The sequence below is a fragment of the Diceros bicornis genome, chromosome 11 (genome assembly GCF_020826845.1).
Source record: "Diceros bicornis minor isolate mBicDic1 chromosome 11, mDicBic1.mat.cur, whole genome shotgun sequence".
Lineage (NCBI taxonomy): Eukaryota > Metazoa > Chordata > Mammalia > Perissodactyla > Rhinocerotidae > Diceros > Diceros bicornis.
In genome coordinates this window covers 45,430,168-45,445,462 of record NC_080750.1, presented here as the reverse complement: position 1 = coordinate 45,445,462, position 15,295 = coordinate 45,430,168, and the positions used below count along the sequence as shown (strand labels likewise).

The 15,295-nt window shown below is 35.4% G+C and overlaps 1 pseudogene; it reads left to right on the top strand.

Annotated features, from left to right (window-relative positions):
- The first annotated feature begins 818 nt into the window (after positions 1-818).
- Positions 819-1,649, top strand: LOC131411148 (ATP-dependent Clp protease proteolytic subunit, mitochondrial-like; annotated as a pseudogene).
- Positions 1,650-15,295: the final 13,646 nt, after the last annotated feature.

The following is a 15,295-nucleotide window of genomic DNA, read 5'->3' as shown; positions in this document are numbered from 1 at the left end:
GAGCATAGAAATATTTCTGCATATGTATGAATATTTCATTTGTCACAGAGGTAGCATTGCACTTCAGTGAGAGAAGAATATAGTCTTCTTAAATAGTGCTCTGACAACTGATTATACTTATTAAAAATAAACAAAGAAAATATTTCACACCATAAATAAACATTCAGTTTCAGGTAAATTAAACACTTCCATGTGGAAAAAGAGAAAACATTCAGGAATCTTACTTAGTGAAGTACTTAAGGGCCTAGAAAAAATCCCTGGCACATAATTGGTGCTCAATAAATTATTTGAAAAAATATGGGACCATATGAAATCAAAGTAAGGAATGACTTTATAAAACACTTTCGTCTATAAGAAACCATACAGGAAATGATTGATCAATTCTGATAATTTAAAGTAAAAATTTCTGTTCGTGAAAAGACACCATTAAAAAGTCTAAAAACATAAACTACAAACTGGGAGAAGATATTTGCATCAAATATACATTAAAATATTAGTATTTAGAATATAAAACAAACACTTAAAAATCATTAAGAAAATGACAAACAACTCGATTAAGAAAATATGCAAAAGACATGAATGGGCATTCTGGTGAAGAGACAATAGAAATCACCAGTAAACATATGAACAGGGGAGAAGACAGCTCTATTAGTAATATTTTATTTTTTTAAGCTGGAGGTGGAAACATGGGGGTTTAACTTAATCATTATATTTCATTTATCTTACATATAAACATCTACTTGTATATAGATAAAATTTTTTGATGTCTGAGATATAATGAAAAAAGATAGTAAAAACAATGATAGCTAGGCGGCGGGATGTGGCTCGGAATATTGGGGGGATTGCGCCCGGGTGGCAGCAGGCAGGTGCCCCGCCATCTGGCCTTGCCTTGCTGACTGCCTCTCCCTCGCAGTGGACGCCGGAGACCTGGCCCACGCACCACGTCATCCATCAGACCCATGACGCACACAATGCTCTCCGGTCTCCAGCGTCCACTGCAGGGGAGAAGCAGTCAGCAAGGCAAGGCCCCATCGCGGGGCACCTGCCTGCTGCCACCCGGGAGCAATCTCCCCAATATTCGGAGCCCATGACAGTGTCGCCAGCACGGTTATCCCGCAGCTGCTGTTCTTGCAGTCCAAGAGTAATAAGAAACCCATCCAAATGTACGCTAACGTACGCTAACAGCCCTGGAGACGTCGTGACCTCGGGCCTGGCCGTCTACGACACGATGCAGCACATCCTGAACCCCATCTGCACGTAGTGCATGGGCCAGGCCGCCAGTGTGGGCTCCCTGCTTCTCGCTGCCAGCACCCCAAGCATGCGGCATGCGGTCCCCAGCTCCCGCATCTTGATCCACTAGCCCTCCGGGGGTGCCCGGGGCCAAGCCACAGACATGGCAATCCAGACAGAGGTGGTCATCAGACTCAGCAGCTCCACAGCATCTACACCAAGCACGCCAAGCAGAGCCCGCAGGTGACTCAGTTGGCCATGGAAAGCGACCACCACCTGAACCCCATGGAGGCCCAGGAGTTTGGCATCTTAGACAAGGTTCTAGTGGACTCTCCCCGGGTGGTGAGGATGAGCCTGAGCTGGTGCAGAAGGAGCCCATGGTGGCGGCAGTAGCAGAACCTGCCCCAGCAAGTGCCTGAGACCTGGACCTCACCTCTTGGACAAAAGTTGAGGGGCCAGGTGGCAGCCAAATGCTGCAGCTGCAGCCCTGCCCACCCCTCACTGCTGAGCCTGGAGGGGTCTCTTGAGGAAGTCTGGATTTGGGGGTGCCCCTGAGGGTGGGTGTCCTAGCTGAGACATTGTGATTTTAGTCTTTGTAGTCTTTGCAAAACAAAAAAAAGCTAAAATTTTTTGAGTATTTCTTATTTGTCTGACATTTACCCTATAATTTTACATATATTTTACATAATTTTACATAATTATCGTATGTGTTGAATAGGTCACCTCCTCTGTCTAATAAAATGAAGATTTTAATAGGTAGTCTCCATCAAACCATGAGCCATTGGTTAAGGATTAAGAAATATACCTTGCTCCAACTTTTTGGAATCAAGATAGAGAAACACAAATAAAAATGGATGGTGGTGCACATTACCTTGGTGATTTCAAGGGCATTTTACCACACATGCTATTCATTATGCATCAAATACCCATCCATGGGCACAGTCATGATCAGAGTGAATCATTATGCTTCTGCAAACTGATCTTCATTACTTCCCTCTTCCTGACTCCTTGGTGGTTTGGTATTCATTCATTAACAACCAAATAAATTCTCTGACTTCTGCGTAGTGGAAGAACTAATGACAATCATTAATTCATCCATTCAATAAAGAATGTCTACTAAGGACCAGAATTTGTTCAAAAACATCACAAGCTCTCCAGGAACTTGCATTTAATTACACTGAGCAATTATTCATTTTTTCAATGTTACCAAGATATTATTCTCCATCCCATATTTCTTTTTATAATAAATTTTGTTGGGACCAATTTTAGACATTGCACCAATATTCCAAGAAGCCAAACTGCAGGAACAAAATAATTAGGTCAAAAGATCTGTTTTACTACAGCTCATCTGCTTACTCAGAGCTCCTGATACCAAGCGCTTTTTCCTTCCAAGGCCGAGTCAGTTCACTCGGTTCTTTCCAGGCCATCTCACAACCAACAGTTGTTCAGTCAATCCTCTTCCCTAGTCTTTCTGTAGAAGCTTCTGCCTGTGTCACGCGGCCATGTTTTTTTGTTTAAATCACATTTCAGTCTAGACTATTGACCATTTTTTTTACTCTGTTGAATACTGTATAGTTTATAATTTTGACATTTAAAATGCTTCTATTTATGAAGCCCATCACCCAGCAGGGTGTATTTGAGTCATGTGTGCAAAGCAATATGGTGGTTGCCAAGCTCTGTCGCAAGGTAGCTTGGATTCATTTTTTCTGCCTAAAGACACCACTTGCAGCTCATCTGAGCTAGTATCACCATTTCTGGAACCCTGCAAACTAGATATGCTGAACAATTTATGCGCACTCTGTGTTGTGTGCAGCAGATGGTTAGCTGGTTGCTTTTACATAGAAGAAATAAGTGCAAGTAACACATTGGATGGTCTATAAATAAATAGTACATTAATCACTCTTTTGCCAAGTACTGTATGGAGTCTTTTTATTCTAATACGGAAGTAGATCCTGTCACAGGTTTTCTGTTACGAATGCAAATTTAAGTCACAGTCATATTCATGGTAAAAATAGGACGATTAGGACAAGAACTCATGCCTGCTCTTTCGTCTTTAGCACTAAGCTGCCTCTGTGTCCTTTGTTAGAGGAATGGGAGACTTCCTCAGCTAAAAGGAATGAACCTCACAAGGTCATTTTGTTAATTTCTCCAACTAGAACCATCAAATCCATAGGAATAAATAACAGGTGTTATTCTCACATGTTGACAAATGTCCATGATAATCTGTTATAATGACTCAGTGGCCTCAGGTCAATGTTTAAACTTCTCAGAATGATTTAAGACTTTCCCATGAAATGCTGTGGTGGGAGGGAGCACAAAAGATCAGGAATGCAGACGGTAAATTATAACTACTCTTCCTTGAAAAAAGATTTTTTTTGGTCTCTTGAGGAATTACAACAGAAGTTAAACCTTTTATTGAACTGATATAAGACTTACAACAAAACTTTTTCCCCCTAATAATTATTTATTTGTCGCTAATTTTGGTAATGATGATAGGTGTTGAGAAAACCTCTAATAAGCATGTGGTACCCACATTTTCCACACACTTACACTATTTTTAAGATAGCACTTATATTTAGAACTGCTTCCTAAGCAGAGTTTAATGCTCAACCTATAGACAATATTCACATATACAGATAGATATTAACATCAGTGTATGTGAATGTGTGTGTTCTCTGCATTGTCGACGGGTTGTTTAGAAGAGTTCTAGACTGTAAAATTGCAAGCTAATGAATAAAAAGTAAAAAGGAGTAAGCTGATGGCAATAGTGATCACATTTGTAAAGAAGGCAAATACTTTTGAAATAATGTGCAATTGTAAGGATATTTATTTGAAGGACTGCGCCATCATTAATTGTGTCAGCCTGTGATTTGGCTCACCAGGAAATCTGCCACTACTTATTCTATTTTTAGAATAAATCGTAAATTAATATTTTTGGAGCAAAAAAAGAAAAAACACAACGGGCATGAGGATTACTATGATTACTCCTCAGTGATTTTTTTTTTTCATCTACAAAGCTCATCTTCATTTTATGTATTTTCTTGCTGATATAAATTATGGTAGGGGGGAGAAAAATTTATCAATGGAGAATGATTTTGCTAAGTAGAGTGCAAGAAAATCAAGATTTGGCCCCATTAATAATGTGCCAGTGTAAGTAGCAATCGTCAAGAGCCTTCCTAGGTGAAGGCAATGGCTCAAACTTGTTGGGAACTGATACATACATAATAAAACTTTTTATAACGCAAGTGAAAAAAGTGAGAATTAGAGCTTCCCATATCAAAGAAAGAAACCAAGCATTTGTGGGTGAGAGAGCTATACCTGACAGTGTTTCTATTTAATTTACACACCTGCATTGCTGTCTAATCTATACTATGTATTTCTCCATGTTTCACACCCCAGGACATTTGCACATTCTCTTCTTTTTGCCTCCAGTACTCTCCTCTACCTGCACCAGTTTACTCATCTCATAGACTTCGCCAGGGACTGTTGCAGAACATTGTATTCTCACTGCTAGCTCCAAACTAAAGTCTTTGTACAGACATTTTTGAATTAATAATTCGATTCTAATTACTGGGGACCAAAAATAATCAAGATAGGATCTCTGCCTTGAGAAGCTTAAAGAATGAGACACTTGAAGTGAACTTCCCTTGAGGATTGTAACAGTCTTCTCAGACAGATTTTTGGTTTGTAGGTCTGATAAAAGCATAAAAGGATTCTTCATGTGCAGGGCACCCTCCTGGGCATAGAAGAAAGAGAAGCTAGTCTATTTTCCCAGCCAATGCCATTACACCACCTCCAGTGGCACCTCATCTGGAGGGAAGAAACAGAATCAGAGCAGCCAGGGTCTTCTACAATCTCCCCAGGAGTGAGACGCATGGCCGCTCGAGGATGTGGTGCCTCTTCCTCCCTACAGCAAAACTCAGCCACTGGATTATAGCATCTTATTAGTAGAACTCGGACCCATCCTATTAATTCCTCATGTTTTATAAAAATGGAAGTTAAATAAAATTAATCCATGATAAATAATGAAAACTGAGGGGAAAAAGGACACAATTTTGCAATCCAAGTCCACCACTCATTTATCTAGGGAAAAAATGGTAATGAATGGAATTCTGGATAGTAGAAACTCCACTTCTGTCTGTTCACTGTGAAGAGGAAAGAATTAAATGGCGATGATAAAGAAATTGAAATAAATATTTCAAAGAAATGAGAATATCAAAATTAATTTAAATCTTAAAATCCCATTTCCCAATACGTATATTGTAGATAGTAGTTGCTATATGAATATTAATCTGTCTGTCAATAGATAAAATTATAATGAAAGAGTTTTGGTGAAAAAATCACAAAATGAAATTTTTAAAATGTGAGTCATTATTAGTATGGTCATTAAGTACAGACTCTGAAGTCAGATTACCTGGTTTAAATCCTGGCTCTGCCATTTACTGTGTGAACTTTGAGGGGGTTACTTAACTGCACTATGCCTCAGTTTCCTCATCTGTAAAAATGGGAAAATATTAAATTAGCTAATTCATTAAAATTGTTTTGAATAATATTTGCCCTCATTAAAGGCAAGCTATCATTATTATTAAAAATATGTAAACGATCACTAATTATTAACCACAGCGTAGTAAAACAGTAGTCTGAATAACACTATCTGATTCTTCATTGTATTTCCTTTCCTTGCTATTTTTATTTTCTTTTCACTTTATTTTATTATTATTATTATTTTGTTCTGTTTCTGGACATTCTTTATTTTTCAGACCTCAATTAGTTTGTACAAAGTCTCAAGGCCAAAGAAACAGAGTTAGTACCCAGTATTTAAGGAGTATTTGTTAAAAGAAATGACATAAAATCAATGTACCTTTTAAAAATTATTCTAATTGGTCTCCTTTCATCATTTTATATAAATATTATTTCTTGTTTATCACTTAGTCACAGAGATTATCATTTTAAAAATAGTAACTATATATATATTTTTAAATCATTTAATGGGAATGGTACCCTATTGCCTCCAGGATAAAGTTATGTTCCTGAGTATGCCACACAGAGAATCTCATAACCTTGTTGCAGCTTGCAGTTTTCAAATGACCCAGTCATGATCTTTCTTGCTCCAAGTCTTGGCTCATCTTTTTCCATAGTGGATGTCCTTTTCCCCATCATTCTTACCCCTCTTCACCTATCTCCATCAAGAATCCCCTGTAGCACTTTTGTTTATTTGTTCTCATAGCCAAATAGTCTTTAATGCTGTGAAATGTCCAACAATGTAATTAAAATCTCAGCTATCTAAAAATATGTGTTTATCAGAGATTTACTTTTATTCAACTTTTTGGTTGCATTTTTTTGTTTGTTTTGCATATTTTAAGGTGAAAGTTGAGTCAAAATTCACAATTTCTTTTTTTGTTAGGGACTGTTTTAATAGATCAAATACGTCTGTCATATTATAAGGTTCAATAAGTGTCTGATAAATTAGCTTAACAGAACTGAATAGAAGTGAAATTTAAAAGACAGTTTTCAAGAAAAGGTAAACTTTTGCCTTAGGACATGGTTCAGGCAGGTCTCTGCACCTCTTGAGTTAATGCATTATTTTGGTGCAGTGTAAGTTTATTTTATCCTGAGCTACCCTGTAGCATATTCTTAACCCTATCCTAAGATTATATTAAAATCATTTCTTTGCTAGGCTGGGTCTTCCACTAGAATATAAAAAGCTTACGGGTAGGGATTATGTTTTATTTTTCACTCTTGTGCCCTCTGAACCTAGCCCAGTAACTTCACACTGTTAGGTGTTCAATATATTTAATAAGTGAATAATTAGGATTTTCAACTGATGGAAGCACGCTGGAAATAAAGTTTGTTGTCTTTTTTGAGGGAGATTCTCTCTGCCATGTCTAGACCAGTGGTTCTTAAGCCCGGCTATGCATTAGAACCTCCAGGGAGCTTTTTAAAAAATATCAATGCTCAGGGCCCACCATTTTAATCATCAGAATCCCTGAGAGGCAGTATTCCTATATAAATATTTTTTAAAGATACCAGGTAATTCTTGGGGCCGGCCCAGTGGTGTAGTGGTTAAGTTTGTGAGCTCTGCTTTAGCGACCCAGGTTCGCAGGTTCAGATCCCAGGCATGGACCTGCACCACTCATCAAGCCATGCTGTGGTGGTGACCCACATACAAAATACAGAAATATTGGAACAGATGTTAGCTCAAGGCCACTCTTCCTCAAACAAAAAGAGGAAGGTTGGCAATAAGTGTTAGCTCAGGGCCAGTCTTCTTCATCAAAAAAAAAAAAAAAACAAAAAAAAAGATACCAGGTAATTCTGTTCGAACATCTTAATTGAGAACTCTGGTCAAAAACAACATATTTTCAATATGCCATTCACAAGAATATTTGTAAACAAATCTAAAATCCTCTAAATCTAAAACTCTACCTCTAGTGATATACCCTACAAAAATTCTAATTAATAACAAATGTTTAGAAGCTTGTGAAATTTTAGATATTATTAATCAATTTTCCGATAATTTTATGTGACTTTTACCCTACAACTATGGAAATTATTTTTTGTTTCCATCAGGTAACCTAGATGAGTTGAGCACAACTGTGCCCGTAGGGTTTTATTTAGCTGCAGAATTAGGTTGTGAAGATATCAGTCCTTAAATGTCCTAACTTCCATTTGGGTCATGGTAAAAAAGTCCTGGGTGAATAATAAATTTGAAAATTGATGTAAAATTTTCCTCTCTTGAATGTTTTATATGCATTCAAAATTTCCAGTTAAGTCTCCAGTCATTGAAACTTCTTACTGGTATTTTCCAAGTTCAAATATGTGCTCTTTTTTTAGTACTGCTTGTTATTTAAATTTTAGCCTGCATTTAAACAATCACCAAAAATGTTACAGTTGATTATATCCTCTCCATTAAATAGAGGGATGACAGTACAGGTAAAGGGGGAGTTTCTTAGGCATAGTTTCATGGTTGATAAGGATCAAAGTCAGAAAGGTCAGCTAGACCATTGATTATGTTTATGTTATAACAATATTTTATACTATACAAATATTTAATTCAACATAGCAGAGTTAACTTTCAATCTTTGAGATTTTAAAGATATTAGAGCCATAGACCTTGATTTTAATTTAGTTCTAAATACTTTACCTATTTTTAAAAGACATAGATCTCCATGTCAATATTTCCATAGAAAAATATTGCTATTAGTACAAATTCTTATATTATGGAATTTTTATTCTCATTTCTTTACTACTTATAAAAGCTTGAATGTCCTAGGAAATAAAACCAAATAAGCTACTTTAGCAGCTCGAATTTCCTTCGTTTTTGGAATCTGCTCATTTATTAACCAGTATCAGATTTTCCTGTTTTCCATACTCAACTGCAAAGTTGAAACTAAATTTAATTTTTTAACATGTCACAAAACTTAGGTGAATAATGTAAATATTAGAAAATGAATTTTGATAATCTAGTTTATATTATAAAAATGAAATTTTCTAAAGGTAGACCAGAAAACTCTTCTAAAATTGAAAGAAAAATGTAACTTTGGGACCAAATGTCCTGAGAAAACTGGAAAGTTAAAAAACAAAAGTTAAATGATTCCCATCATTTCAATGCTAAAACTTAATACTTGTATGGGGGATCAGACTTGGCCACTCCAAAATGTATCTCTTTGGCTTGATTATTTATAAGGACAAAAGACTCTGAAAGAAACTCTGACCTTTCCCCTAACTGCCTAAAAGAATTGAAGATAGAAGTCCTGTCCTTAGAACAGGCCATCATCATAGATAACTCTGGGTATAATAGACTGAGAGGATCTTTGCTAACTCCATTTTTGTCAAAGTTCTCTCTCTGGTCACATTGTCTATAGACGGCCCAGTGAACATTTGTTTATCAAACATTTGCATTTCCATCTCTATGTAAATTGCCTTCCTTCCCTTTGAAGCCCCAAACCACTACCCCCAACATCTTCCTTTGTTTTCAGGTGAAGATAGTATTTAAGGTGGTGGCTTTGACCTCTTTGGTGAGTTACTCAGTTTTCCTGCATTTCTCCCATGTATACATGTTATCAACTTTGTTTGATTTTCTTCTGTTATTCTGTCTTATGTCAATTTAGTTCTTAGACAAACCAGAAGGACCTAGAGGGTAGACGAATGGTTCTTCCTCCTCTACACTTGCTTCCAACTTAGATACCACTGTTTTGTTTATATATGTTTAATGCATTAAAAAAAAGGAAGAAAAAAAGAATATAGGAGATTTCAATCAGACAATACGTCAGCTGTATACTAACTTACTTTTTTTTTTTAATGTTGTCTTCTGAGTTTGAGTACCATTGCTATTGTTGGATGGTAATACCCAGGTTTCAAATTGTGCTTTGGCTTCAGAGGACATGAACACTAATAATTCTATTCATATTTCTATTCACTTCATATTACATAGTCTCTGAACGAGGTGCGCTAGTGAAGGGTTGACTGAACAAGCAATGGTTTGAATATAATAGTTGACATTGTGTGAAAACTTATTTTAATTCAGTTTTCTTCACCTTGTATAATATTAGAGAAATTTTCTCTGCATAATTTTAATATTTAACAGTTGGTAAGGGCCAACCTACACACATTTTGCTCAGAGGCTCCAGAATCTGGGCTAGGTACTAAGTTGTGTTTCAGGACTGCATGATTGAGCTCGGGAATACTTGAACTTAACTAAAGGTATGACTTTGCAGTATTCTCAAAATATAATATGTATTAAAACCACCTGGGTATATTGTTAAAATGAAGAATTTGATTCAGTAAGTCTGGAGTGTAGATGAGATTCTGCAATTCTAATAAGCTCAAGTGATGTCAATGCTACAGGTCCATGGACCACCATTTGAGCAGCAGAGTAGACTATTAGGAGTTTTGCAATTGCCTGGATCTTTCAGTCTCAATGCTTCATTACACAAATGAATAAGTCTTTTTTTTAGATGGCAAATTTATTGATAAGCAGACAACATTCACACTCTGTATATATTTTCTTTTATGACATCCACCACATAAGACATCTTTAGAAAATCTCTGAAGCAATGGAGAAGGAAGAAGACCATTACCATTTACATGTAACTGATTAACTGGTGAGAAGTCTGATTCCCAGTTAATTCCAAACATAATATAATTGCACTCCTTTTAACAAAGGTTGTGACTCTGCCTCTACCATCATAACCTTCAAGACATTTGACAATCAACAGTGAGTTCTAAGTTATAGTTAGATAGCATAAGTGATAAAACTGGGGTTTGGAGATAGACGTTGTACTGTCAGGCCATATAACTAAGCCACATGAACCAGGATGAGTGGATTTCAAAATCTCTAATCATAAGAAACTTTTATATAAAATATATTCATGAAGAATATATATCCTGCAAAGTTCTTTTGGTATTTTACCTGTAAAATAATTGCATTATATCAGATGATAATTTTCTTCTCTCTTTTCACTAAATATTGTCAGAAAGCTATTTTAATGAAAAAAACCTCAGGTTTCCCCCTCCTGTGTAGGGAAAAACCCTTCCCTATTGTGTTTCTCTGCTACGAGTCTTTACTCTCACACAGAACACTTCACTGACACTCCTGGTCACTAGATGTGTGGGAGATTTTCCCCCCAACAACAAGCAAGTCTCCAACACCAACTGGGTGTTCTACAATTTAACTCAAGTCTGACACCATCTACCCGGAGATACATAGCCCAAGGTCTGGGAGGATCTGGAGCACAGGAGCTTCTGTCCCCGTGGAGCATCACCCTCCTAGTGTGGATATGTTCATTATCAGCCTGCAAGCTCTCTGAACTTTGTACTATTGGGATTTTATGGAGGCTTCCTCACGGAGGCATGATCAATTATTAACTTCATTTCTAGCCCCTCTCCCTTCTCTGGAGGATGAGAGGTGGAGCTGAAAATTCCAGGCTTCTAATCATGGATTGGTCTTTCTGGTGGCCAGCCCCCATCCAGGAGCCCACCCAGAGTCGCCTCATTAGAACAAAAGATACTCCTAGTGTTCCTATCTCTTAGGAATTTACAAGGGTTTTAGGAGCCCTGTGTCAGGGATGGGGTCAAAGACAAATATTAGAACAAGAGATGCTTCCAGTGTTCTCATCACTTAGGAAATTACCAGGGATGTAGGATTTCTGTGCCAGGAACCGGGGGCAGAGGCCAGTATATATTTTTTTTATTATCTCATAGCTATGTGTACGGTTTTCTTCTAATTGTAAAACTCTGATTTGCTTCAAAGGGTGAGTACACTCTCTCAGTACATGGATGAGAAATAACAAGCTCCTTTTTTTGTCAGCTTTATTGAAGTATAATTGACAAATACGAATTATATATATTTAAGATATATGATTTTATGTTTTGATATATATAAACGTTGTGAAATGATCGCCACAATCGGCTAATTAACATATTCATCACTTCACATAGTTACTATTTTCTTTCTTTTTATGTGTGTGGTGAAAACACAAGATTTATTCTCTTAGCAAATTTCAAGTATATAATACAGTATTGTTAACTATAGTCATTATGCTGTATATTAGATGTCCAGAACTTATTCATCTCACATAACTGAAACTTTGTACGCTTTGACCAATATCTCCCCATTTGCCTCTCCCTCCAGCCCCTGGCAACCACCATTCTACTCTCTGCTTCTAAGAGTTTGACTATTTTAGGTTCCACATATAAGTAAAATCATGCAGTATTTATCTTTCTATGTCTGGCTTATTTTACTTAACATAATGCCTTCCAGTTTCATCCATGTTGCTGCAAATGGCAGAATTCTCTTATTTTTAAGACTGAATAATATTTCATTGTATATATGTATACCACATTCTCTTTATCCATTCATTCATTGATGGACTTGGCTGGTGTGAATAATGCTGCAATAAACATAAGAACGCAGATATCTCTTTGAGGTTCACACATTTACGGTCAACTGAACTTCTAAGAACATACAATGCGAAGGATACTCTCTTCAATAAATGATGTTAGGAAAACTGGATATCTACACGCAGAAAAATGAAATAGGACCATTATCTCACACCATATAAAAAATCAACTAAAAGTGGTTGAAAGACTTAAATATAAGACCTAAAATTGTAAAACTACTGGGAGAAAACCCTAGGGGGAAAGCTCCTTGACATTGGTCTTGGCAATGATTTTTTGGATATGACACCAAATGTACATACAATAAAAGTAAAAATAGACAAGCGGAATTGCATCAAACTAAAAAGCTTCTGTAACAGCAGAGGAAACAGTCAACAGAGTGAAAGACAACCTATGGACTGGGAGAAAATATTTGCAAACCATATATCTGATAAGAGGTTAATATCCAAAATATGTAAGAAACTTACACAACTCAATATCAAAAACACAAATAATGAAAAAGTGAACAAAGGACCTGAATAGACATTTTTCTAAAGAAAACATAATAGTGGCGAACAGATATATGAAAAGATACTCAATATCACTAATCATCAGGAAAATGCAAACCAAAATCACAATGACATATAGTCTCATATTTGTTAAAATGGCTATTACCAAAACAACAAAAGATAAATGTTGGCAAAGATGTGGTGAAAAGGTAACCCTCATACATTGTTGGTGGGAATGTAAATTGGTTCAACCACTGTGGAAAACAGTATGGAGATTCCTCAGAAAATTAAAAATAGAACTACAATTTGATACAGCAATCCCTCTTCTGGGTATCTGTCCAAAGGAAATAAGTTACTTTTAACATTTGTGTTTGTATTTATTTAACATTTGTATTTTTTTCCCTCATTCTGTTTTAATTAAGGATAATGCCATAAAGACTCCAAAATCATTTACATAATAAACGTTTATCTCATATATGTTTTCCAAAAACAGATATATGAATGGATGTGCAATTCCCTTTTTGATGTAATTTTGTTGGGTTTTTTTCCTAAGTGTGCTGAGTACTTTTACCTTTCTCTTTTCTCTCTCATATGTTTTCCTCATACTGCTTCTGTTTAAAGAAGATTCAACAAGTAATTACATGAGCTTGAATTGATAAAGAAGCAAACAATAAAACAGTAACTTGAATATGTAAAGAAAAAATTAGTCACATTTACTTTGGTTTAAAACCGGTAATTAGAGATCAAGAACTAATATTTTCATATTAAACTTATGACTATTTGATAGGTAGGATTAAAATTGAGTAAGATTTAAATGATTTGATTGCTAGTAAATGGGAAAATATTTTGAAACAATTTAAAGATTTTAGTACTAAGATCAAATGTAAGCAATGAAATAATGCTTATGAAACCAAAACTATAAACCTGGAGTATTTAGAGTAGAAGTGTAAAAGCAATGTGAACAGAGTCTGGAGTAACAGATGAGAAATATTTAGATTTGGGGCAAAATTTAGAAATAGACTATCCTCAAATAATAAGACAGAAAGTTTAGATGGCCCCTAGACCCATTATGGAAGAAACACATCTATTTTTGTAGCAATTGTTGCTGCTTTTCTAGACTTTTAAATATTCATAAAGTGCTGATTATCCCAAAATCCCTGCCAAAATGCACATATTTTCCTGGCTTTAGCTGTTCAAAACAGATCAATACTGTCATATCTTAAAGAATTAATATTTTTTATTTAATGTTTTGAGAAAAGATCAAGATTCTAATATTTTGAAGGAAGACATGTCTCTCCATAGTAATAATTAACTTCTAAGTTATCGTTAATTACTTTACAATGTGTGTTTTTCCCTCTGCTTTAACAAAGTTGGAATACACAGCTTAGTTGACTTGCCTGAGTGTCACAACTAGAGTGGCAAAATACAGACTGAACTTTAGTCTGTCTCTGATACCCACTGTCATAACTCATTCCCCATAAGTGAAAACAGAGGAATTTATTGACAAAAAAGAAAAAAAAGAGAGATGCCATGACACGTTGAGTACCTATCATGTTCTAGCCCCTGTGAGAGCAAAAACTTTTGTCATAATTACTTCTTTCATTGAAGCTTCATATGTTATGAAGTCTCTATTAAGGCAATTATCATCTGGTGCAAAATTACATAACATTTTCAACTTTCTTTGCCTCTAATCTTCTTAACCTATAAAATAGGTTTTATAAAATCTACACATAGAGTTCTCTGAAAATAAGTGAGACAATATATTTAAAATATTTATTAAAGAATATGGCACATCACAAGCCTTTAATAAATGTTGGCTATAAAATTACAATTCAATTATTGTTTTGATTGTTATTTTATTTAATTCTCACAAGAGTAAATCAGGGTAGATATAATGCCTCTTTTTGTTAATGAAGAGCTGAGGTTCACATTTTAAGTAAATTTTCCAGGAGTCCCAGAGCATAAGGGAAAAGTCAGTATCCAAACTGACATTCACCTGGTACCAATTCCCTACCGTGCAGCAGGCATAAAAGTTTAATGAAATAAGACCCCAAACTCTACAAGTTGTATGTCTTTGATTTAGAACTTTTTCTCCTTTTTTTCAAAGAACTTTACATAAAACACAGTATTAACTTTTTTTAAAAAAATTTCTAGCCCCTAAATATTTACACAGGTGGATGTATCTGATTAGAAAAACAAAGTGCATCCAGAGATACATTATAAGTGGATGTCATCTCAACTTTCTGTATAAGGAAGATATAAGTGTTGCAGTTTTGAGAAACTTATAGATTTTCTAATAAATGCATTGTGAATAAATTTCTAATTTTCAGAAGTAAATATCTTTGAAGGTTTTGTTTTAACTTAGTAAGCACTTTCTAAGTGACTTTGTGTATTCTATAGATTCATTTTTGGAAAGTCTTAATAATTTATAAAGAGTACCTGTAGCCTCCTTGAAAATAGAAAGTACTAGAAATTATATAAAGGTTTCATGTGATTTCCATGTTTATTTTCTATATCAAAGATATTAAAATTGGTGAAAATATTATTATTTGATTTATTCATCCACATGTTTTTCACTACTTTCATAGCTTATAGTTAGTATCAAACAAATAAGTGCGTTACTAACAGTATAATTCAATCCTTTGCAATTTTGCCACTGACTGTTAAGATTTAAAGTAATA